The sequence below is a fragment of the Schistocerca gregaria genome, chromosome 7 (assembly GCF_023897955.1).
Source record: "Schistocerca gregaria isolate iqSchGreg1 chromosome 7, iqSchGreg1.2, whole genome shotgun sequence".
NCBI lineage: Eukaryota > Metazoa > Arthropoda > Insecta > Orthoptera > Acrididae > Schistocerca > Schistocerca gregaria.
The window spans coordinates 158839465-158864253 of NC_064926.1; the positions used below are offsets into that span (position 1 = coordinate 158839465).

The 24789-nt window shown below is 42.3% G+C and overlaps 1 non-coding gene across 1 annotated transcript; it reads left to right on the forward strand.

The window, feature by feature from the left end:
• The first annotated feature begins 380 nt into the window (after positions 1-380).
• Positions 381-452, forward strand: Trnap-ugg (transfer RNA proline (anticodon UGG)). Its single transcript has one exon. It is a non-coding gene; the product is annotated as a tRNA-Pro (tRNA).
• Positions 453-24789: the final 24337 nt, after the last annotated feature.

The following is a 24789-nucleotide window of genomic DNA, read 5'->3' on the forward strand; positions in this document are numbered from 1 at the left end:
GCTGTTCTGGTTTTCCGGCAGTCCATGTTTTGCTACTACACACTACTGTACTCCAGACGTACATTCTCAGAAATTTCTTCCTCTAAGTAAGGTCGATATTTCTTATTAGTAGACTTCTCTTGGCTAGAAATGTCATTTTTGCAATATCTAGTCTGCTTTTGATGTCCTCCTTGCCCCTTCCGTCATTCGTTGTTTTACTGCTTAAGTAGCAGAATTCCTTAACTTTATCTACTTCGCGACCATCAATCCTAAGGTTAACTTTCTCGCTACTCTCATTTCTACTACTTCTCACTGCCTTCGTCATTCTTCGATTTACTCTCCATCCATACTGTGTACTCTCAGTAGGTGGGGTGGGGGGGTGCACACCTGCTTCCTTGTGCGGCCTGTTGGTCTAGGGGTATAATTCCTGCTTTGGGTGCAGGAGGTTCCGGGTTCAAATCCCGGACAGGCCCTACTTTTCACTTTCGCGACAACCAAGCACTACGATAAACTAGCGAGTCTCTGAAAGTAACCCATGCAACAGGACAAACTGAATGTCGGGCCACCAGCCAATGATACTGGCAAGTGCGTCTTGTGGAAAGCAATCTACGAAGCAGGATTAAGCCGTCTTCGATTACTTATATCTATACCGAAAGACTGACACGTACAACGACTCTATTCGTTTCCCTGGAAGTTGTACATCGCATGCACGTTTGTTAAATGCATGCGCATGCAGCAACCAAATCAGAGAGATGCTGGGAGAAGCAGCTGAGGTCATCTTCTCGCAGTTGAACCCCTTACGTTCTGTTATTAATCCTAGCAAGCATAAGCATCTGGTGCGTTCAATATTCACATGTGGATTGCTATTAACTATTAACATCTGTTCATTCCATTAAACAGATCTTGTAATTCTTATTCCTTTCACTCAGAACAGCAATGCCGTCAGTAAATCGTATCATTAATATCCTTTTACCTTGAATTTTAATTCCACTCCTGAACATTTCTTTTTTTTTCCATCATTGCTTCCTTGATGTATAGGCCGAACAGTAGAGGCGAAAAGCTACATCCTTGTTTAACACTATTTTTAATACGAGCGCTTCGTTCTTGGTTGTCCGCCTTTATCATTCACGCTTGGATGTTGCACATATTGCATATGATCCGCCTCTCCGTATAGCTTACCCCCGGTTTTTCAGAATTTCGAACATCTTATATAATTTTACATTACCGAACGCTTTTTCCAGGTTTACAAACCCTATGAACGTGTCCTGATATTTCTTTAGCCTTGCTTCCATTATTATGCGCAATGCCAGAATTGCCTCTCTCATATCTTTACTTTTCCTAAAGTCAAACTGATCGTCATCTAACGCATCCTCAATTTTCTTTGTCCGGCCGCGGTGGTCTCGCGATTCTAGGCGCTCAGTCCGGAACCGCGCGACTGCTACGGTCGCAGGTTCGAATCCTGCCTTGGGCATGGATGTGTGTGATGTCCTTAGGTTAGTTAGGTTGAAGTAGTTCTAAGTTCTAGGGGACTGATGACCGCAGATGTTAAGTCCCATAGCGCTCAGAGCTATTTTTTGAACCATCAATTTTCTTTTTCGTTCTTCTGTATATTATTCTTGTAAGCAACATGGATGTAGGAGCTGTTAAGCTGATTGTGTGATAATTCTCCCACTTATCAGCTCTTGCCGTCTTCAGAATTGTGTGGATGATGCTTTTCCAAAGGTCAGGTGGTATGTCGCCAGACTCATACATTCTTCTACACACCAACTTGAATAGTCGTTTTGTTGCCACTTCTACTAATGATTTTAGAAATTCTGATGGAATGTTATCTATCCCTTCTGCCCCTTATTTGCCCCTCCAAAGCCCTTTTAAATTTGATTCTAATACTGGATCCCCTATCTCTTCTAAATCGACTCCTGTTTCTTCTTCTTTATTCATTAATAAGTTACAAATTATCGCCAAGAAGATTAATTTCTGTAAAGCCACATTTTATGATATGAAAGCCTGGTTGTATCGGAGCTTACCGCTACGACCGTTTCTCGCAGGGTCAATGTTTTTAAAAAAGATCTTATAGGACTTATCGTTCTCTATGTCTAGCTGGTCTTCGAGGGGACAACACACGCTTCCACCATCAATACAATCAGCCTCCTGACACAGACTCGCAGCTCGGTACTTCAGTTCTAGGAAGCTGTGAATGTGGAGTGCGTACGAGAGACATTCATAAGGTGTCCAAAGAAATAGGTGCGTCGTGCATCCCATGAATTCTAAATGGATCCAATGACATTGTGGAACGTCATGCGACAGAACTGTCTATGAAAAGATTCAAATTGGTCCGCTTCTCTTTCCTAACGAATTGGCTGTGCCAGTGGTAAATGCCCTTCGTTGTTGGTGGCTGCTTACCGTACTTCATTCTAAACATCCGTTGAACAGCAGTAGCACACTTGTTTTTGTCGAACTCCAACACACAGAAAGCACGCTCCGCACCTGAAATCGCCATGTTTCTACTAGTGCTGACTTCAAAAATGGCTCTGAGCACTATGGGACTTAACATCTGAGGTCATCAGTCCCCTAGAACTTAGTACTACTTAAACCTAACTAACCTAAGGATATCACACACATCCATTTCCGAGGCAGGATTCGAACCTGCGATCGTAGCGGTTGCGCGATTCCAGACTGTAGCGCCTAGAACAGCTCGGCCACTCTGGTCGGCTAGCGCTGACTATCAGCATATTACCAAACTACGCTGTGGCAGTATACATGAAAAAAACAAACCTTTCAGGGTTTCCTCTTCATAATGACATATATATGATATCTGTACAATATTTGGTTCTTGGTCCCGGACTTTGCGTACACCCTGTAGCTTGTTCTCTGATTTTTTTAAGTTAAAATGTTTAAATGGCTCGTCTTGGATCCAATGCTTGCTCGGTACTTTGCAAAGTTCACTTTGGGTTATCAATTCTAAATTACTATTTCGCAGCATGCCACATGGAATTTTAAATTACTCGAAATAAGCAACAGTTCACACAAAAAATAAAAAACTGCAGTATTTGTCTTTTACGTTGGTACTAGAAAGTTCTCAAAGACTGCTCAAAGTTAATAAATCTTTGCAGAGCTTAGTGCATCCACATCTCACAGAAACCTCCAAACGCCAAAATACAGTCTCTCTCATCGTACAAACTCTGCACAAAGGCGCCTCTTTCCATTGGCGGGGCCTAATCGTAAGCAGGTCAGTTGGCAGTTGCAGTTCGTTATCCCGCGTCATCTACCTTGCACCAATCAAATTATTAACACTCTTTAGCTCAGTTTATTAAACAATTAGTTGCTAAAAACCCAATAACATCGAGTTAACCCCTTCTCTACACAAATGAATCAGTGGAATACATTTGTAGTTTGCCCAATGGCGTAATTTGGTATGTTACAAATCGCAAATTTCCTTGAAGTAAGTGAGTCACTCATGCGATCTAGATGTGTGTTCCTATGGTCTCAAAATACGTTTAGATATTTTCACTTGCAAATAACCACTTCTCGCATATAAAATAGTGACAAATTTCTACATAAACTCAAGCAATAACATAAATGCCACCACTGTTGTTTTACACATCGTATGAAACCAACAAAAATATTACACAAAAATAAAGTGTTTTACATAACACCGTTTTACATGTTACTAAAAAGCTAGATGCATATTCAGAATTCCTGACATTTAGGTATTGAAAAAAAAACTAATTAACGTGAGCTTTAAACTTAGAGTTTTTTCAGTGATTTTTCGTATTTCTGAAAGTATGGCAGTATTTGTCTCTATTATACTACTGGCCATTAAAATTGCTACACCACAAAGATAACGTGCTACAGACGCGAAATTTAACAGACGGGAAGAAGATGCTGTGATATGCAAATGATTAGCTTTTCAGAGCATTCGCACAAGGTTGGCGCCGGTGGCGACTCCTTCAACGTGCTGACATGAGGAAAGTTTCCCACCGATTTCTCATACACAAACATCAGTTGATCGGCGTTGCCTGGTGAAACGTTGTTGTGATGCCTCGTGTAAGGAGGAGAAATGCGTACCATCACGTTTTCGACTTTGGTTAAGGTCGGATTGTAGACTATCTCGATTGCCGTTTATCGTATCGCGACATTGCTTCTCGTATTGGTCGAGATCCAATGACTGTTAGCAGAATATGGAATCGGTGGGTTCAGTAGGGTAATACGGAACGCAGTGCTGGATCCCAACGGACTCGTATCACTAGCAGTCAAGATGACAGGCATCTTATCCGCATGGCTCTAACCGATCGTGCAGCCACGTCTCGATCCCCTGAGTCAAAAGATGAGGACGTGTGCAAGACAAAAACCATCTGCACGAACAGTTCGACGACGTTTGCAGCATCATGGACTACCAGCTCGGAGACCATGGCTGCGGTTAACATTGACGTTGCATCACAGGCAGGAGCGCCTCAGATGGTGTACTCAACGACGAACCTGGGTATACGAATGGCAAAAGTCATGTTTTCGGATGAATCCAGGTTCTGTTTACAGCATCATGATGGTCACATCCTTGTTTGGCGACATCGCGGTGAACGCACATTGGAAGCGTGTATTCGTCATCGCAATACTGGCGTATCACCTGGCGTGATGGTATGAGGTACCATTGGTTACACGTCTCGGTCACCTCTTGTTCGCATTGACGGCACTTTGAACAGTGGACGTTATATTTCAGATGTGTTACTCCCCTTGTCTCTACCCTTCATTCGATTCCTGAGAAACCCAACATTTCAGCAGGATAATGCACGACCGCATTTTGCATGTCCTGTATGGGCCATTCTGGATACAGAAAATGTTCGACTGCTGCCCTGGTCAGCACATTCTCCAGATCTCTCACCAATTGAAAACATGTGGTCAGTGATGGCCGAGCAACTGGCTCGTCACAATACGCCAGTCACTACTCTTGATGAACTGTGGTATCGTGTTGAAGCTGCATGGGCAGCTGTACCTGCACACGCCATCCAAGCTCTGTTTGACTCAATGCACAGGCGTATCAAGGCCGTTATTACGGCCAGAGGTGGTTGTTCTGGGTACTGATTTCTCATAATCTATGCACCCGAATTGCGTGAAAATGTAAGCACATGTCAGTTCTAGTATATTATATTTGTCCAATGAATACCCGTTTATAATCCGCATTTCGTCTTGGTGTAGCAATTTTAATGGCCAGTAGCGTAAATTTTGATAAATGATAGCGTATTATAAAGTCTTGTTCCATTTGAGATAAGTCAAAGGCTGCATTTAATTTTTCAGTTATGTACTCGATCATTCACTAAAGACATCGTGGACTAATTAAAATTCTTGCTAATCAAACTGTCCAAGGAAAAGAAAGGTGTGAGTAAAGTTTGTCAGCGTATGCATCTTCAGTATTCAGAATAATAAATTAAAAGAGTTTTTATTGATTCCTTTCATTTTTTACACTGATTAAGGGTTGTTAACTAAACTCTTCCTGATCATTTAACTTCTATAAAAATAAAATTAAGGAATTGTTGCGTCAGTAGTTGCGGCCATGTGTTGCACTGAGCATGGATCATAGTACTTTTTTTGAACTATTTTAGCACGTTGATGGATACAATATATTTATGGAGTTGCGTGTAGGAGCATTGCAGCATAATTTTTCCGTTACAGAATATTTTAAAAAACCGCAGTCAGATACTAGGGAATTGATTTTTTAGGATTTATAGGAAGGGTATTTAATTTCTATTTTTGTTCTCTAACAGAATACTGAAATGTCCGATAGTAGGAGGCTGCAGAAAATGTTTGAATACTGACATGTCAGAATAAACCTTTTCGTAACATATAAGATTTTATGATAACGAATTTAAAGATCCACTAGATTGCCTTGCAATATTTACAGGAAAGGTATAAGTAAAGACGATTTGTCAGAGAGAGAGAGCTTCACATCTTTCCGCACGTCTTTCAGGAGGCTCATAATAATTAATATTTTTGTTTGTAAAACTTGCAACCTTTCCCAATATTTAGACAGTTGTGGACCTTTTGCAAGTAGGTACGTTGCCAACGCCTTACATGGTTGGATAATGGACAGAAAATCAATTTTAAATCCCAGCGGGCTGCTAACATTTACCGCCCCCGAAAACTGAAGCAATCTCTTTTCGTTTTCGCCGCCTGGGATTGCAAGAGCTGTGGAAGACAGCTGCCTGGGGTACCGCGCGCAGTGTGTGTCAGATTTATGCGACGTTCATATTGAAACGTCCCCTTAGAATAATTAATGAATTACTGTGCTGATAAACCTCTTAAATTATTTGATTTTCAAATAGCTGAGCAGAACTGAACGTACTCAAGACATTTCGCTCTTTACCCATTCTGATCAACACTAAACTGACACACCGTATTTTTAGCGCAACGCAATCTGACTTTCAATAATCCCTACAAAAGTATGGCCCTGAATAACATTAACCTATACCTTTCACAAATCACTTACCTCACAAAAATCTTCGTTACTCCAACTACTGCAATACAGCGAGCGCCACTACTGCCAGCTTAGAAGTGTTCAAAAGTCATAATATATATAGCATTTCATGACATCCAGTCTTACAAATTTACTGTCTCTGATGGACACACGTCCAGATCATCCGCTCTCAAAACTCCGCCATTTCTCTCACCAAATCCACCACTGCTGGCGGCTCACCTCCAACTGCGCAACGCTACGCACTTAACAGCCAACTGCCCACCTCTACAGTAGCATACACTCCAACAATGCAAACCAACCACAACATTCACGCAGCACAGTCAGTGATTTTCATATAGAGCGCTCGTGGCGTTACCAACACAAAAACCTAAACAGTCTACTTACAATAACAAACAGCTTCAGTTGCTCTCCGCTACCTGTTTCAGTGCGGTTACGCTTCTCAAAGTGTTCTTGGTTGTGGTCGTACCCCTTTTCAATGAAATTCCTCTGGGATGAGAACCACCGACATCTATACTCCATTCACCGAAACAAGAGACGTACTGTAAACACAGCAAGGCGCGTGACCACAGCGCTGCCGTCGAGGGGTGTACAAGGCAGGGGCGTCAGAAATTAAAAAATGAAAGTCGTATTCTTTTATAATTCGGTACCTGAACATGATAAAGTAATCCAAGAACTACCTTCCGACACCTTTTTTTTTACATTACATTAAAATTTATTGTCACTGAAAAAGAGAAATATTTAAGCTTTCAGGAAAAGTTGTTTTTTCGCGTTACTGTGTGTCACACAGCAAAATAATTTTATACTTGCCTTTAGTACTATATGTTGATGACGTCTGCAAATTTTCTGCCCTATAGAGTCAGTAATAGTGAAGTAATAAATTAAAATCTCACGTCTGATGCAGAACTTTTTCCAAATCATCATCCGAAATATAGTAAGCGACAAACTTTTCCTCTTTAAATTTTTTTGTGGGGGTGTAAGCGAGAAAAGTTTGAGAAAGGTTTGAATTTAATTTTGTAGTTTGTTCGAATGGGATGGGTGCAACCGTATGTCCTTTATGAGCGAGGCAGTGGCGGTTCGCAGGTGCGGCGCTGTCAGTGTGGCCGTCTCAGTTTCAGGTGTGAGCTAGTTAGTGGGTGTCGTACAGCGGCGATTTCAGGATATCTTAAGTTCATCTGTAAAGACGCTTGAAAGACTACTTGCTGATTATTAGAGTAAACATTCATTGTTTATGGGCGCATCCAACAGCATCGCATGGTTTCTTATTTTATATATTTACTTTTTTCATTTGCATCACATACGACTGTCCTCGTTATATCATCCACGGATTCAGCGAGCGAGGTCGACGTGTCAGTTCTGAGTCCACCAAAGAAGCGAGCAAAGGAGAAATCATTAAGTTCTTTTGAGAAGCACATGGTGCTTAATGTGTATAAAACGGAACTGTTACATCCAGAGCAGTCGATGAGTGACATTGTTTCGAAAACAGCTGCAGCTACAGGCGTTGTACGTTCTTCAGTGTGTCGTGTGATAAGTGAGTACAAGGCCACACACTCTATGAAGTCTCCCAAGAAAGGAAAATTACGACAGAAACTTTCTGAAAGTGTTGATGACTTCGATAGAAATGCGATACGAAGGAAAGTACACAAACCTTTTTTTCGTAACGAATTGCCAACAATTGACAAAGTGCTTACAGTCTTGAACGATGATGCATATCTGGGCAATTTTCGGAGAACTACATTTTATAAGTTATTGAGAGAAATGAATTTCAAATATGTCCGGCGTGGGCGTGATAGCATGCTAATATACAGGGATGACGTCATTTTATGGAGTCAGCGTTATCTTCGAACCATTAAACGGTTGAGAGATGAAGGCAGACCCATTTACTATTTGGACGAGACGTGGGTGAGCGCAGGACATACCCGAAGTTACGTCTGGGTAGATGACACTATAAATTCCTCAAAACAAGCGTTTCTGTCCGGATTATCCACCGGAAGCAAAGGCCCATCAGGTAAAGGGAAACGTCTGACTATCGCACACATTGGCAGCAAAGCAGGGTTCGTTGAAGGATGCTTGTGGACTTTCGAATCCAATAAAAGAGGAGATTATCACGAGGAGATGTGTGCCGAAACCTTCGAGAAGTGGTTTCAAGATGTTCTTCCTCACCTTCAGGAAGATGCAGTTATTGTTCTTGATAACGCGCCGTACCATTCCCAGAGAAAAGATAAAGTTCCCAATGCGAATTCCAATAAGCACGAAATATCAGATTGGCTAAAATCTAAAAACATCGATTTCGAGGACGGTATGTTGAAGAAAGAACTTAGATATAGTTAAAAATCACAGAACAGCGCACAACGAATACGCAGTAGATGAAATGGCGAAGAATGCAGGGAAAAGTGTTCTCAGAATTCCTCCGTACCACTGTGAATTAAACGACATCGAGTTAGTGTGTGCCAGAATCAAAGGCTATGTTGCAGCGAAAAACAAAACATACAAAAGGCTGGAAGTTAAAGTACTGTTAGAAGAAGCAGTAAGAGCAGTGACTGCAGAAGATTGGAAACTCAAATGTGGAAATTAGACTGCAGTATTGAGGAGAGAGAGAGGAGCGGTTTCTTATAAACTTCAATGAAAACAGTTCAAGTTCGATAGAGTAAACCTTGTTTCGTCCTGTATCATTATTATTACAGGTACTGTTATTAAAATTAACAACTAATTGTGTTTGAATGGAACGTTTTGTTAGCAACCTGAATGAAAATAAATCTGCTTCGAGAGAATGAGCTCAGTTTAACATTATTGTTAAATTTATTTCGTACACTGTTGACCAGGTTTCTCACGGTCTGCTGTGACAGCTCGGCAGCCACCCGAACGCCGCCAGCTGCAGAGTGTGCTCCAAGGATTTTCCACACCCCTACATATCACGTGAACACCAAATGCTTTCTCTGGAAACGAGCGTAGTCGCTCACGTGACACTGTTTATGTTTCGTCCCAGCTCTCGGTGAATAGACTTGTAGGATGCTGTCGGAGGCAGCCTTCATTAGGTTGATGTGTCGGTAGATTTATGACAAATGACGCGATCACACACTCAGAAGAATGTTACTGATATGACTTCTTTGAGTTTGTAATTGAATTATTCAATACATCTGTTCATCTCACTCTGAACTGAATGTTAATTGAGTATTGTTGCAAGCTCTCCATCCGTCGTATTTTTTTATGAATATATTTATAGGCGATAACTGCGATCAAGCAGAAGTCTGTCAGTGACTACGCTACTCGCAAGCAGACCACTCGAAAATTGGATATTTTAATTTTTTTATATTTATGGTACACGAAGTTCAGAGGCATCAAATGTCACCTACTCAAAGCATATCTATGCAGCTCTCCGAAATTCTTCAGAAGGCTGACTTTCAAGATTTCGAAGGACATTTCATTCGCAAAAGTAAACGCTGTTTTCACGATGAGTCCCGTGGATCATTCCTTAGCATCGGAGAGCAACATTCAGGTAATCACTGGATCTCTGTTTCGAATATTTTTGTGATTCTCTTTTCCGTTTTATTTATTTTTTGTTCATTTCGAATACATACATCATTTAAGTATAAAATTAAACAAATATTTTCAAACTGATGCATATCTAATTATAAATATTTATGATAAATGCATGTCTTCTTCCTTCTTATAAGATTTCTAAAACGCCGTCAATATAAATTCTTAACTACCGATACTTTACAGATAATTATATTTAAGAAAAAATTATAAATTTATTATTATCCTCCCTCCCACCCCACCCCCCACCCCCCACGAACCATTGACCTTGCCGTTGGTGGGGAGGCTTGGATGCTTCAGTGATACAGATAGAAATACCATAGGTGCAACCACAACAGAGAGGTATCTGTTGCAAATCCAGACAAATGTGTGGTTCCTGAAGAGGGACAGAAGCCTTTTCAATAGTTGCAAGTGTAATAGTTTTGATGATTGACTGATCTGACCTTGTAACACTAAACAAAACGGCCTTGTTGTGCTGATACTGCGAACAGCTGAAACAAGGGGAAACTACAGCCATAATTTTTCCTGAGGGCATGCAGCTTTACTGTATCGTTAAATGACGATGGCGTCCTCTTGGGTAAAATATTCTGGAGGTAAAATAGTCCCCCATTTGGATCTCCGGGCGGGGACTACTCAGGAGGACGTCGTTATTAGGAGAAAGGAAACTGGCGTTCTATGGGTCGGAGCGTGGAATGTCAGCTCCCTTAATCAGGCAGGTAGGTTAGAAAATTTAAAAAGGGAAATGGATAGGTCAAAGTTAGATATAGTGGGAATTTGTGAAGTTCGGTGGCAGAAGGAACAAGACTTCTGGTCAGGTGATTACAGTGTTATAAATGCAAAATCAAATAGGGGTAATGCAGGAGTAGGTTTAAGAATGAATAAAAAAATAGGATAGCATGTAAGCTACTACAAACAGCATAGTGAACGCATTATTGTAGCAAATGCCACACTCACCACCGTAGTACAAGTTTATATGCTAACTAGCTCTGCATATGACGAAGAGATGGATGAAATGTATGTAGAGTTAAAAGAATCTATTGAGATAGTGAAGGGAGACGAAAAGTTGATAGTCATGGGTGACTGGAATTAGATAGGAGGAAAAGGAAGAGAAGGAAAAATAGTAGCTGAATATGGAATGGGAGTAAGGAATGAAAGAGGAAGCCACCTGGTAGAATTTTGCACAGAGCATAATCACAGCTACCATTTGGTTCAAGAATCATGAAATAGGGTTGTATACATGGAAGAGGCATGGAGACACTGGAAGGTTTCAAATAATTATACAATGGTAAGACAGAGATTTACGAACCAAGTCTTAAATTGTAAGACGTTTTCAGGGTCAGATGTGGCCTCTGTCCATAATCTATTGGTTATGAACTGTAGATTGAAACTGAAGAAACTGCAAAAAGGTGGGAATTTAAGAAGATGGGACCTGGATAAACTGAAACAACCAGACGTTGTAGATATTTTCAGAGAGAGTATTAGGGAACAACTGACAAGAACGGGGGAAATAAATACAGTAGGAGAAGAATGGGTAGTTTTGAAAGATGAAATAGTGTAGGCAGCAGAGGATCAAGTAGGTAAAAAGACGAGGGCTAGTAGAAATCTTTGGGTAACAGAATAAATACTGAATTTAACTGATGAAAGGTGGAAATACAAAAGTGTAGTAAATGAAGCAGGCGAAAAGGAGTGTAAACGTCTCTAAAATGAGATCGACAGGAAGTGCAAAATGGCTTAGCAGGGACAGCTACAGGACAAATGTAAGGATGTAGAGGCAAATTTCACTAGGGGTAAGATAGGTACTGCCAACAGGAAAATTAAAGAGACGTTTGGCGAAGAGAGAACCACTTGCATGAATATCAAGAGCTGAGATGGAAACCCAGTCCTAAGCAAAGAAGGGGAAGCAGAAAGGTGGAAGAAGTATATACAGGGTCTATACAAGGGCGACGTATTCGAGGACAATATTACGGAAAAACAAAGAGGACTTAGACGAAGATGAAATGAGAGATATGATATTGCGTGAAGAGTTTGACAGAGCACTGAACGACCTAACTAGGCCCTGAGAATAGATAACATTCCATTAGAACTACTGATAGCCTTGGGACTGCCAGCCCTGACAAAACTCTATCATCTGGTGAGAAAAATTTATGAGACAGACGATATATCCTCAGACTTCAAGAAAAATATAACAACTTCAATCGCAAAGAACGCAGGTGTTGACAGATGTGGACAAGAAGAGAATAGAAGCTTTCGAAATGTCGTACTGCAGAAGATTAGATGATTAAATGACATAACTAATGAGGAGGTACTGAACAGAATTGCGGAGGAGAGGAGTTTGTGGCACAACTTGACTAGAAGAAGGAATCAGTTGATAGGACATGTTCTGAGGCATCAAGGGATCACCAATTTAGTATTGGTGGGCAGCGTGGAGGGTAAAAATCGTAGAGGGAGACCAAGAGATGAATACACTAAGCAGATTCAGAGAGATGTAAGTTGCAGTAGGTACTGGGAGATGAAGAAGCTTTCTCAGGATAGAGTAGCATGGAGAGCTGCATCAAACTAAGTCTCAGGACTGAAGACCACAATAACAGTTTAATAAGTCACGGCTGCAAAATACTAACACGAATTCTTTGCAGACGAATGGAAAATCTGGTAGAAACCGATCTCGGGGAAGATCACTTTGGAGTACGAAGAAGTGTTGGAACACGTGAGGCAATACTGACCCTACGACTTACCTTAGCAGATAGATTATGGAAAGACAATCCTACGTTTCTAGCATATGCAGACGTAGAGAAAGCTTTTGACAATGTTGACTGGAATGCTCTCTTCCAAATTCTGAAGGTGGCAGTGGTCGAATACAGGGAGCGAAAGGATATTAACAATTTGTACAGAAACCAGATGGCAGTTATATGAATCGAGGGATATGAAAGGGAAGCACTGGTTGGGAAGGGAGTAAGACAGGCTTGTAGCCTAGCCCCGACATTATAAAAACTTTGAGTTTGGCCAATGACATTGTAATTCTGTCAAACAGAAAGAAGAGAGCAATTGACTGGAATGGACAGTGTCTTGAAAGGCGGTTATCAGATGAACATCAACAAAAGGAAAACGAGGATAATGGAATGTAGTCGAATTAAATCGGGTGATGCTGAGGGAAGTAGATTAGGAAATGAGACACTTAAAGCATGATGAATTTTGCTATTTGGGGAGCAAAATAACTGATGATGGTCGAAGTAGAGAGGAAAGGAAAGCGTTTCTAAAGAGGAGAAATTTGTTAACACCGAGTATAGATTTAAGTGTCAGGAAGTCGTTTCTAAGTGTAGTTGTAGTAGGTACTGGGAGATGAAGAAACTTGCACAGGAGAGAGTAGCATGGAGAGCAGCATCAAACCAGTCTCTACACTGAAGACCACAACAACAACATTACTATGCTAAAACTATCGATAGTTAAAATTTTTATTTTAAATTAAACCTGGATTTTTCTTGTGATATGTAATTAGAAACTCGAAGATGTGCATTGTTCACAAAAGTGATGATTAGGTACGTAGTAATTAGTGTATATTTGATATATTTTATATTTGCATGATTTAGGCATTTAAGCTGAAAGAAAAGAATATAACGAAAAAAAGACAGCAACAGGTTGCTCGGAAAAGTTCAAGGTCTGTTTTTTTTTTAGAGTTTTTCAATGTTGTGTCAAACATTATTCTGATAAATATTTGAATTTTGTACTTCACGTACCATAAACATAAAAATTTACAAAAATATCTTTGCCGGGTAGTCTCTAGTCAGTAGACGACAAATAATACCCATATCACAGTCAGAACAAAAAAACTTTCAAGCAGGTGCCCAGTTCAGCAGGACCTAACTGTGTGGGGGTTTGAAAAATGTTGTTTATCGATATTAGTGGCACCGTTATTTTTGCAACAACCTGGTCAGTGAATACTAGATATTACAGAACAGCAGTTTTCTTATTATAATCTGTGAGGAAATCGCTAGGGGAATTCTTACCCACGACCGAGCTGTCCAGGAACATCAGTAAGTTTTGTTGCTGACGGAAGATATCTTCCAACTTAAGACGTTTGCACCAGCAATCAATTATCAAATCTCAAGTCAGCATTTTAATGACGCAAATATAAGGGGCAGTCAAGTGCAAACGAGATGGATGGAGAATCGTAATTATTTAAAAAGTAATGGCGATAACTGTTAACTCTCTGATATTTTTGAGCTACAGTCGTGCAACAACGTGTGAATTATATTTACGCCATTAGGCTGTACATTTTTATTCATTATATATTACAATCATGATTTCGGCCTTCAGCCATTATCAAAACAAAATGTATTTATACCCAGCACGTAGTACTTTATAATTGCTCAAGGCCGAACTCATTGAGTGGAATATAAGTAAGATTGTACACACAAATGGAAATATCGTTCAAACAACTGTTGAACTATTCATCCCACTGAGAGAAAAGACAGTCATTGCCGTCATGAAGAAAAAGGCTTGCGGTTGCCTCCGGAACTATAATATGGAAATGGCGTGGAGAGAGATCGTTACTGTATGGAGGATGTGTAAGGGTTTCCCATCGAAATTTCTGGAGCGTAGTCGAAACAGCATTGGCAACAAAGTCAGTACCTCATAACTCCTTCAAAAGATTTCGTTAATGTCACGAAAACAAGTGTGTTTAAATACGAAAGCAGTGTCTTGTCGGATGCTCCATAATGTTACTGTATATCCAAATATCACAGACATGCAAATAGAAAGAACAGGAGTGATCCGTAGATAAGGCTTTGGAGCTGTAGATGCCCTAAATATTCTTTATTGAAAGATGTATTTCAATGCTTTTCAGACTTTAATTTATCAGAAGCATCTTTTTACGAGGTGCATTCAAGTTCTAAGCCTCTGATTTTTTTCTCCGGGCTGGAAAGAGATAGAAACATGCGCATTGTTTTAAAATGAGGCCGCGTTCATTGTCAATATGTCCCAGAGATGGCAGCATCGTACGGCAGATGGAATTTTACCGCCAGCGGAGAGAATGAGAACTGTTTTTAATACTTAAAATGACAACGTTTTCCTTACTAGAACAGCGTGCAATCATTCGTTTTCTGAATTTGCGTGCTGTGAAACCAATTGAAATCATCGACAGTTGAATGAGACATGTGGTGATGGAGTTATGGATGTGTCAAAAGTGCGCTCGTGGGTGCGACAGTTTAATGAAGGCAGAAAATCGTGTGACAACAAACCGAAACAATCTCGGGCTCGCACAAGCCGGTCTCACGACATGATCGAGAAAGTGGAGAGAATTGTTTTGGGGGATCGCCGAATGACTGTTGAACAGATCGCCTCCAGAGTTGGCAATTCTGTGGGTTCTGTGCACACAATCGTGCATGACGACCTGAAAATGCGAGAAGTGTCATCCAGATGGGATGCCACGAATGCTGACAGACGACCACATGGCTGCCCGTGTGGCATGTTGCCAAGCAATGTTGACGCGCAACGTCAACATGAATGGATGGGACGCGGATGCCATTTTTCAATTCAGAAACAAAGTGGCAGTCAGCTCAATGGAAGCATACAGATTCACAGCCACCAAAAAAATTTCGGGTAACAGCCAGTGCTGAAAAAATGATGGTGTCCATGTTCTGGGACAGCGAGGGCGTAACCCTTACCCATTGCGTTCTAAAGGGCACTACGGTAACAGGTGCATCCTACGAAAATGTTTTGAAGAACAAATTCATTCCTGCACTGCAACAAAAACATCCGGGAAGGACTACGCGTGTGCTGTTTCACCAAGACAACGCACCCGCACATCGAGCTAAAGTAACGCAACAGTTTCTTCGTGATAACAACTTTAAAGTGATTCCTCATGCTCCCTACTCACCTGACCTGGCTCCTAGTGACTTTTGGCTTTTTCCAACAATGAAAGACACACTCCGTGGCCGCACATTCACCAGCCGTCCTGCTATTGCCTCGCGATTTTCCAGTAGTCAAAACAGACTCCTAAAGAAGCCTTCGCCGCAGCCATGGAATCATGGCGTCAGAGTGTTGAAAAATGTGTACGTCTGCAGGGCGATTACGTCGAAAAGTCACGCCAGTTTCATCGATTTCGGGTGAGTAGTTAATTGGAAAAAAAATCGGAGGCCTTAGAACTTAATGCATATCAAAAGATATTTTTGGAACATTTAGTAACTAGTTTTAAGGCAAGTGCCTCGAATTGTCTGTTAGCTGTATGTAGCAGAAGATTCGAGGTGTGGCTACTATGGACGTCCTAAGATTTTCTAGAGGGGTTCACTACATGGTGATAATGGAACTACACCTACCTCCGCATTATTACGATAGTTGTTTGATAAGTTGGTAAATTTCTGTGAAAGAGTGGAAGATGTTTGTTGCGTCTTCATGGTTAGTAAGCTTCATTAATCGAAGGATCGTATAAATCATTTAAACAATGTACTGCATACTGTTCATTACTGACAGCCGCCTGAGCTGGTCTGTGTGTCGACTGCGATTAACTTTGAGAAAACCGATATTCGTGCCGCTATGAAATATTTTCATTTGAAGGGTTGGATTGCCGCGCAAATCAAAACATAACTGGATGGGGTTCACATAGACTCTGCACCATCACTGAAGACAATTAATTTTTGTACTAATCAATTTAAACGTTGTCGGACAAGCACTGAAGACGAAGCATGCTCCAGGCGTCCAGTTGAGCTGTCCACAAATGAAACCTTTGACAAAAAGCAAGACCACCGACTAAAGTTTCATGCGATTTTTGAGGCTGTATACATTTCAATTGAGAGAGTCCTTAATATCCTGCTCCGAGATTTGGCTACGAAGAAACTGTGTACGAGGGGGTACTGTGATTGATGGTTCAAATGGCTCTGAGCACTATGGGACTTAACATCTTAGGTCATCAGTCCCCTAAAACTACTTAAACCTAACTAACCTAAGGACATCACACACATCCACGCCCGAGGCAGGATTCGAACCTGCGACCGTAGCAGTCCCGCGGTTCCGGACTGCAGCGCCTAGAACCGCACGGCCACCGCGCCCGGCTTACTGTGATTGATCACAGTTGACGGAAAGCGCATCTGGTACAACATTTCAACACAGTGGCTGGCGATGTTCAATCTGGAAGACTTTTATGCCGATGTGTGGCTACTCATGAAACCTGGATCGCTCCTGACACCGCAGAGTCAGAACGCCAGACAAAACAATGGGCAAAGTCTTATGAAAGTGCACCTAAGAAAGCAAAGATAATTTTTTCAATTGGTATGGTGATGACTGTTGTTTTTTGGGTTCCCAAGGAGTAACCCTAGTAGCTTACTTGGAAAGAGGCAGAACCACAACTAGACCCTATTATGTTTCATTAATGGATCGTTTGAAACTTGCGTTGGATGGAAAAAGATGACAGTTTGAAAGTCATCTTTCACCAGAATAATGCACCATCCCGCACATCAGCGATAACATTGCCGAAAGTCCATGAATTCGGCTTTTTATTCGTTCCTCATCCACCCTATTCACCAGTCTTAGCCGCAAGTGACTTCTTCCTGTTCCATAACTTAAAACTTTGGGAAGAAATTTTCATCAAATGAAGAGGAAGCGATAGTTGTAGTCAACAAGTATTTTGCAGAGTTTGACAGAACCTATTTTTCCCATTGGGTGAAAGAGGTTGAAGATCATTGGATTAAGTGAATATCCGTCAAAGGAGACAATGTCGAGAAGTAAGGTTAAATTGTTCACGAAATATTTTTTCTTGCTTTTTTACCAGACTTATCAAACGAGGGTGGACCGACAGAGTGGCTGAACATTTATTGTCGTATTCTTTTGTCTGTACATTCCTACTACGCTCTGATGCCTCACTAATCGATATTTTAAACATTAATGTTTTGATAGCTTTATGGTTCAAATGGCTCTGAGCACTATGAGACTTGGATAAAGTTTATATCATTCAAAGGAGACAATGTCGAGAAGTAAGGTTAAATTGTTCACGAAATATTTTTTTCTTGCTTTTTAACCAGACTTATCAAATGAGGGTGGATCGACAGAGGTCATCAGTCCCCTAGAACTTAGAACTACTTAAACCTACCTAACCTAAATACATCACACACATCCATGCCCAAGGCAGGATTCGAACCTGCGACTGTGGCAGTCGCGCGGTTACGGACTGGAACGCCTAGAACCACTCGGGATAGCTTTAAATATACATATTTTGTTCATGGCGTTGGCACTTCTATCCGTTGTGCTAAAGGAGTGCAGAGGTTCCTAATGTGTTGCTAGAGTTCACTAGAAATGCAGTAACGTAAGCATAATCACATAACGAGAGTTTCAGTAACGATTCGATGAAATAATGGAGAGAAATAGATGTCTTTACTATGAGTTGGTAGCAAGTTCCTTCTTTGCTACTGGAGTTTGTTAGTTAAAGGGTATTATTTAATACTATTTTTACTGACGCTACTACGGGGTGCATTTTAAGGGTTTTCACAACATTTGCGTTAAATAGAGCTGCCAAAAATACGTATTATGAGACGTAATCGAAAGGGACACATAATCGTTACGACTGTTCGGCACTTGCAATTGGAAAACAAATTCGCAACTTTCCATAGTATGAAAAATCACGAGGCACGACTGATAAATAGGTCAGCCATAAATACTTTTTTGTGTTCGTACTTTGCACAACTTCAACAATGTTAAAAAGGTTTGGAACCTTGTTACCGTCGCGTACGACAGGATGAAATCTGTTGAGAGTAAATAAAATGCGTCCGGACGATTTATGTCTGTGCGTGTGTGTCAGCACGCGTGTTCGTATTTATTTACACGCGACAGGCGAACGTCTGTGAAGTCTGACCGTGTCCTTTCATCTCCACTCGCACGCCGGGATCAAAGCGGGAGACACAGTTTTACAGCTACTGACGTCCTCAGCGAGCGGTGGCACGCCAGTTGTGCTACAAAAGATTCCGTTTTACCGTCGTTAGCCTGTGTTCCTTTTGCAGCGAGAATGTTGTAACTGTTACACACATGTAATGTCGGGGGTCGTCTGTTCGGGAGCGGTGCAGCTGAGCTCTAAATGTGGCGGCGTGCTGTGTACCTGTTGTTTGGGGGCGTGAAACGCAAATGTCGGTGGAGGGGGGTGACATTAAAAACAGACATGCGGTCGGTACAGACGATAGAGATTATGGATGAGCGAGTATCGCTCGTTTAGAGGTAAATAAATAACGACTTGCTTTCCGTAAACAGTTATTTTCCTTTTTTAAATGTCTTTCCTGCTGGACCGCATTAGAAAAGTATTACAGCTTTCGGTACACATCATTTTACGATGAACTATAAAGAATCACATGGGACAAACGGGCCCTCACGCTTTTCCTGCTCTCAGCACATCCGGGGGAGATAGCTTGCCACGCCTCTCCATTTACACAGAGCATTTAATCAAAGCGTGAACACCATTTTTATGCACTTCACACAACAAATTAGTGATCCCTTTCAAATGATACCGCTTCTGCTCTAGAAGACTGCCTTAGTTCGTCGAAGAAGAGAGTTGATAAGTTTCTCCTGGTATGTTATACCCGACTGAAGCCATTCATTGAAGATTAAATCCCACAGAGCTAACAACGAACGGACGTGTCGACTGCAACGTTTCACGTGATGTTCCGAATAGTCCCAGACATTTCCTAAATGAGGGAAATCGGGTGATTCAACAGGCGCCAATCGAAGTGCGATAGGGTGCAGAGGGTCACAGAATTTATGCGGTACCACCGAAAACTTTGCCGCCTACACGGGGTATGGAACGATACGATACACAGTGTGTCCCTTTCCTTCGTAGCAAAGCCCCAAGTCAAAAAGGAAGAAACAAACTACAGCAGAAATTATAATGAAATTACACCATGTGCTAGAGCGTCTCAAAGAATTTATATTCCCGCGTCAGACGTATCAAGTATTGTCGCCAGGGCACGGCATTATCGCGTGAAGTGTAAATGGCGACACGCCATAGCAATGTGTGCAAACAATATTGTGGTTTGCAGAAATGAAATCGCCGAATACTGTACAAAGAGATTGTCTTAGGTTGTATAGATGTGATTCACATAACGTGAAACAAGGTGTCCTAAGGTTCTGAAAGCTGCAAGCCTTCTGAAACATTCTGGCGGTGTTCGTCGTAGTTTTTCAGGGGACCCTGTGATGGTTATTAGACACGCGTTTCTCAGAAGTCAACTTAAGACAATTCGTAAGGCGCCTAGGTACCGTAGTGTACCATCACCAACATTGTTGGACACCAGTGTCTTTGTCTGTATGCGTACAAAAACTGTGCAATGTCTGATGTCGAACGACAAACGAGGCCGACAACAATTTGCCATGGTTATGCTGCAGCATAGTGGCATGACGTTTATTCTAACACGAGGCAACCTTTCGTGTATCAGGAACGGTTAACCGGCATAATGTCTGATTTGGGTCTCGCAACATCCGCACGCCACCATAGATTCGTGATAGCCCTAAAACGAACGCCTGATGTGGGTTAATGCACGATAGGACTGTTGGACCGTTCTTCTTTACAGAAAAAACAATGAATGGATCAGTGTATGCGAACATGTTGGAGCAATTTGTATATTCTCCGACTAGATGGAGATCTGCCGTATCTATCAACGGCTGTTCGCTGGTTCTTTGATACGAAATTCACCAATCGCTGGATCGGACGCAGGAGATCCACTGCTGCCCTCCACGTTTCCACGACTGGATTTCTTACTGTGGAGATTCGTGAAGGACTGCATGTATGCTAGCACAGTGGATGTTCCTACGTTGAGACGTCGTATCAGTGATACGACTGCAACAGAGACTGAGGAAGTGTTGCTAGGAACTGAATTTTTTTTTTTTTTGGTCATCAGTCTACTGACTGGTTTGATGCGGCCCGCCACGAATTCCTTTCCTGTGCTAACCTCTTCATCTCAGAGTAGCACTTTCAACTTACGTCCTCAATTATTTGCTTGACGTATTCCAATCTCTATTTTCCTCTACAGTTTTTGCCCTCTACAGTTCCCTCTAGTACCATGGAAGTCATTCCCTCATGTCTTAGCAGATGTCCTATCATCCTGTCCCCTCTCCTTATCAGTGTTTTCCACACATTCCTTTCCTCTCCGATTCTGCGTAGAACCTCCTCATTCCTTACCGTATCAGTCCACCTAATTTTCAACATTCGTCTATAGCACCACATCTCAAATGCATCGATTCTCTTCTGTTCCGGTTTTCCCACAGTCCATGTTTCACAACCATTCAACGCTGTACTCCAGACGTACATCCTCAGAAATTTCTTCCTCAAATTAAGGCCGGTATTTGATATTAGTAGGCTTCTCTTGGCCAGAAATGCCTTTTCTGCCATAGCGAGTGTGCTTTTGATGTCTTCCTTGCTCCGTCCGTCATTGGCTATTTTACTGCCTAGGTAGCAGAATTCCTTAACTTCATTGACTTCGTGACCATCAATCCTGATGTTAAGTTTCTCGCTGTTCTCATTTCTAGTACTTCTCATTACCTTCGTCTTTCTCCGATTTACTCTCAAACCATACTGTGTACTCATTAGATTGTTCATTCCGTTCAGCAGATCATTTAATTCTTCTTCACTTTCACTCAGGATAGCAATGTCATCAGCGAATAGTATCACTGATATCCTTTCACCTTGTATTTTAATTCCACTCCTGAACCTCTCTTTTATTTCCATCATTGCTTCCTCGATATACAGATTGAAGAGTAGGGGCGAAAGGCTACAGCCTTGTCTTACTCCCTTCTTAATACGAGCACTTCATTCTTGATCGTCGACTCTTATTATTCCCTCTTGGTTGTTGTACATATTGCATATGACCCGTCTCTCCGTATAGCTTACCCCTACTTTTTTCAGTATCACGAACAGGTTGCACCATTTTAATTTGTCGAACGCTTTTTCCAGGTCGACAAATCCTATGAACGTGTCTTGATTTTTCTTTAGCCTTGCTTCCATTATTAGAATTGCCTCTCTCGTTCCTTTACTTTTCCTAAAGCCAAACTGATCGTCACCTAGCGCATTCTCAATTTTCTTTTCCATTCTTCTGAATATTATTCTTGTAAGCAGCTTCGATGCATGAGCTGTTAAGCTGATTGTGCGATAATTCTCGCACTTATCAGCTCTTGCCGTCTTCGGAATTGTGTGGATTATGCTTTTCCGAAAGTCAGATGGTATGTCGCCAGACTCATATATTCTATACACCAATGTGAATAGTCGTTTTGTTGCCACTTCCCCTAATGATTTTAGAAATTCTGATGGAATGTTATCTGTCCCGTCTGCCTTATTTGACCGTAAGTCCTCCAAAGCTCTTTTAAATTCCGATTCTAATACTGGATCCTCTATCTCTTCTAAATCGACTCCTGTTTCTTCTTCTATCACATGAGACAAATCTTCACCCTCATAGAGGCTTTCAATGTATTCTTTCCTTTCATCAATCAGCTGAAGTATTTCTTCTGTTACCCATGGTTTCTTCGCAGCTACCTTCTTTGTACCTATGTTTTTCTTCCCAACTTCTGTGATGGCCCTTTTTAGAGATGTCCATTCCTCTTCAACTTTACTGCCTACTGCGCTATTCCTTATTACTGCATCTATAGCGTTAGAGAACTTCAAACGTAACTCGTCATTCCTTAGAACTTCCGTATCCCACTTCTTTGCGTATTGATTCTTCCTGACTAATGTCTTGAACTTCGGCCTACTCTTCATCACTACTACACTCCTGGAAATGGAAAAAAGAACACATTGACATCGGTGTGTCAGTCCCACCATACTTGCTCCGGACACTGCGAGAGGGCTGTACAAGCAATGATCACACGCACGGCACAGCGGATTCACCAGAAACCGCGGTGTTGGCCGTCGAATGGCGCTAGCTGCGCAGCATTTGTGCACCGCCGCCGTCAGTGTCAGCCAGTTTGCCGTGGCATACGGAGTCCATCGCAGTCTTTAACACTGGTAGCATGCCGCCACAGCGTGGACGTGAACCATATGTGCAGTTGACGGACTTTGAGCGAGGGCGTATAGTGGGCATGCGGGAGGCCGGGTGGACGTACCGCCGAATTGCTCAACACGTGGGGCGTGAGGTCTCCACAGTACATCGATGTTGTCGCCAGTGGTCGGCGGAAGGTGCACGTGCCCGTCGACCTGGGACCGGACCGCAGCGACGCACGGATGCACGCCAAGACCGTAGGATCCTACGGAGTGCCGTAGGGGACCGCACCGCCACTTCCCAGCAAATTAGGGACACTTGCTCCTGGGATATCGGCGAGGACCATTCGCAACCGTCTCCATGAAGCTGGGCTACGGTCCCGCACACCGTTAGGCCGTCTTCCGCTCACGCCCTAACATCGTGCAGCCCGCCTCCAGTGGTGTCGCGACAGGCGTGAATGGATGGACGAATGGAGACTTGTCGTCTTCAGCGATGAGAGTCGCTTCTGCCTTGGTGCCAATGATGGTCGTATGCGTGTTTGGCGCTGTGCAGGTGAGCGCCACAATCAGGACTGCATACGACCGAGGCACACAGGGCCAACACCCGGCATCATGGTGTGGGGAGCGATCTCCTACACTGGCCGTACACTTCTGGTGATCGTCGAGGGGACACTGAATAGTGGACGGTACATCCAAACCGTCATCGAACCCATCGTTCTACCATTCCTAGACCGGTAAGGGAACTTGCTGTTCCAACAGGACAATGCACGTCCGCATGTATCCCGTGCCACCCAACGTGCTCTAGAAGGTGTAAGTCAACTACCCTGGCCAGCAAGATCTCCGGATCTGTCCCCCATTGAGCATGTTTGGGACTGGATGAAGCGTCGTCTCACGCGGTCTGCACGTCCAGCACGAACGCTGGTCCAACTGAGGCGCCAGGTGGAAATGGCATGGCAAGCCGTTCCACAGGACTACATCCAGCATCTCTGCTATCGTCTCCATGGGAGAATGGCAGCCTGCATAGCTGCGAAAGGTGGATATACACTGTACTAGTGCCGACATTGTGCATGCTCTGTTGCCTGTGTCAATGTGCCTGTGGTTCTGTCAGTGTGATCATGTGATGTATCTGACCCCAGGAATGTGTCAATAAAGTTTCCCCTTCCTGGGACAATGAATTCACGGTGTTCTTATTTCAATTTCCATGAGTGTATATTGTGATCTGAGTCTATATCTGCTCCCGGGTATGCCTTACAATCCAATATCTGATTTCGGAATCTCTGTCTGACCATGATGTAATCTAATTGAAATCTTCCCGTAACTCCTGGCCTTTTCCAAGTATACCTCCTCCTCTTGTGATTCTTGAACAGGGTATTCGCTATTACTAGCTGAAACTTCTTACAGAACTCAATTAGTCTTTCTCCTCTTTCATTCCTTGTCCCAAGCCCATATTCTCCTGTAATCTTTTCTTCTACTCCTTCCCTACAACTGCATTCCAGTCGCCCATGTCTATTAGATTTTCGTCCCCCTTTTCATACTGCATTACCCTATCAATATCCTCATACACTTCCTCTATCTGTTCATCTTCAGCTTGCGACGTCGGCATGTATACGTGAACTATCGTTGTCGGTGTTCGTCTGCTGCCGATTCTGATTAGAACAACCCGGTCACTGAACTGTTCACAGTAACGGACCCTCTGCCCTACTTTCCTATTCATAACGAATCCTACACCTGTTATACCATTTTCTGCTGCTGTTGATATTACCCGATACGCATCTGGACAGAAATCCTTGTCTTCCTTCGACTTCACTTCACTGACGCCTACAATATCTAGATTGAGCCTTTGCATTTCCTTTTTAGATTTTCAAGTTTCCCTACCACG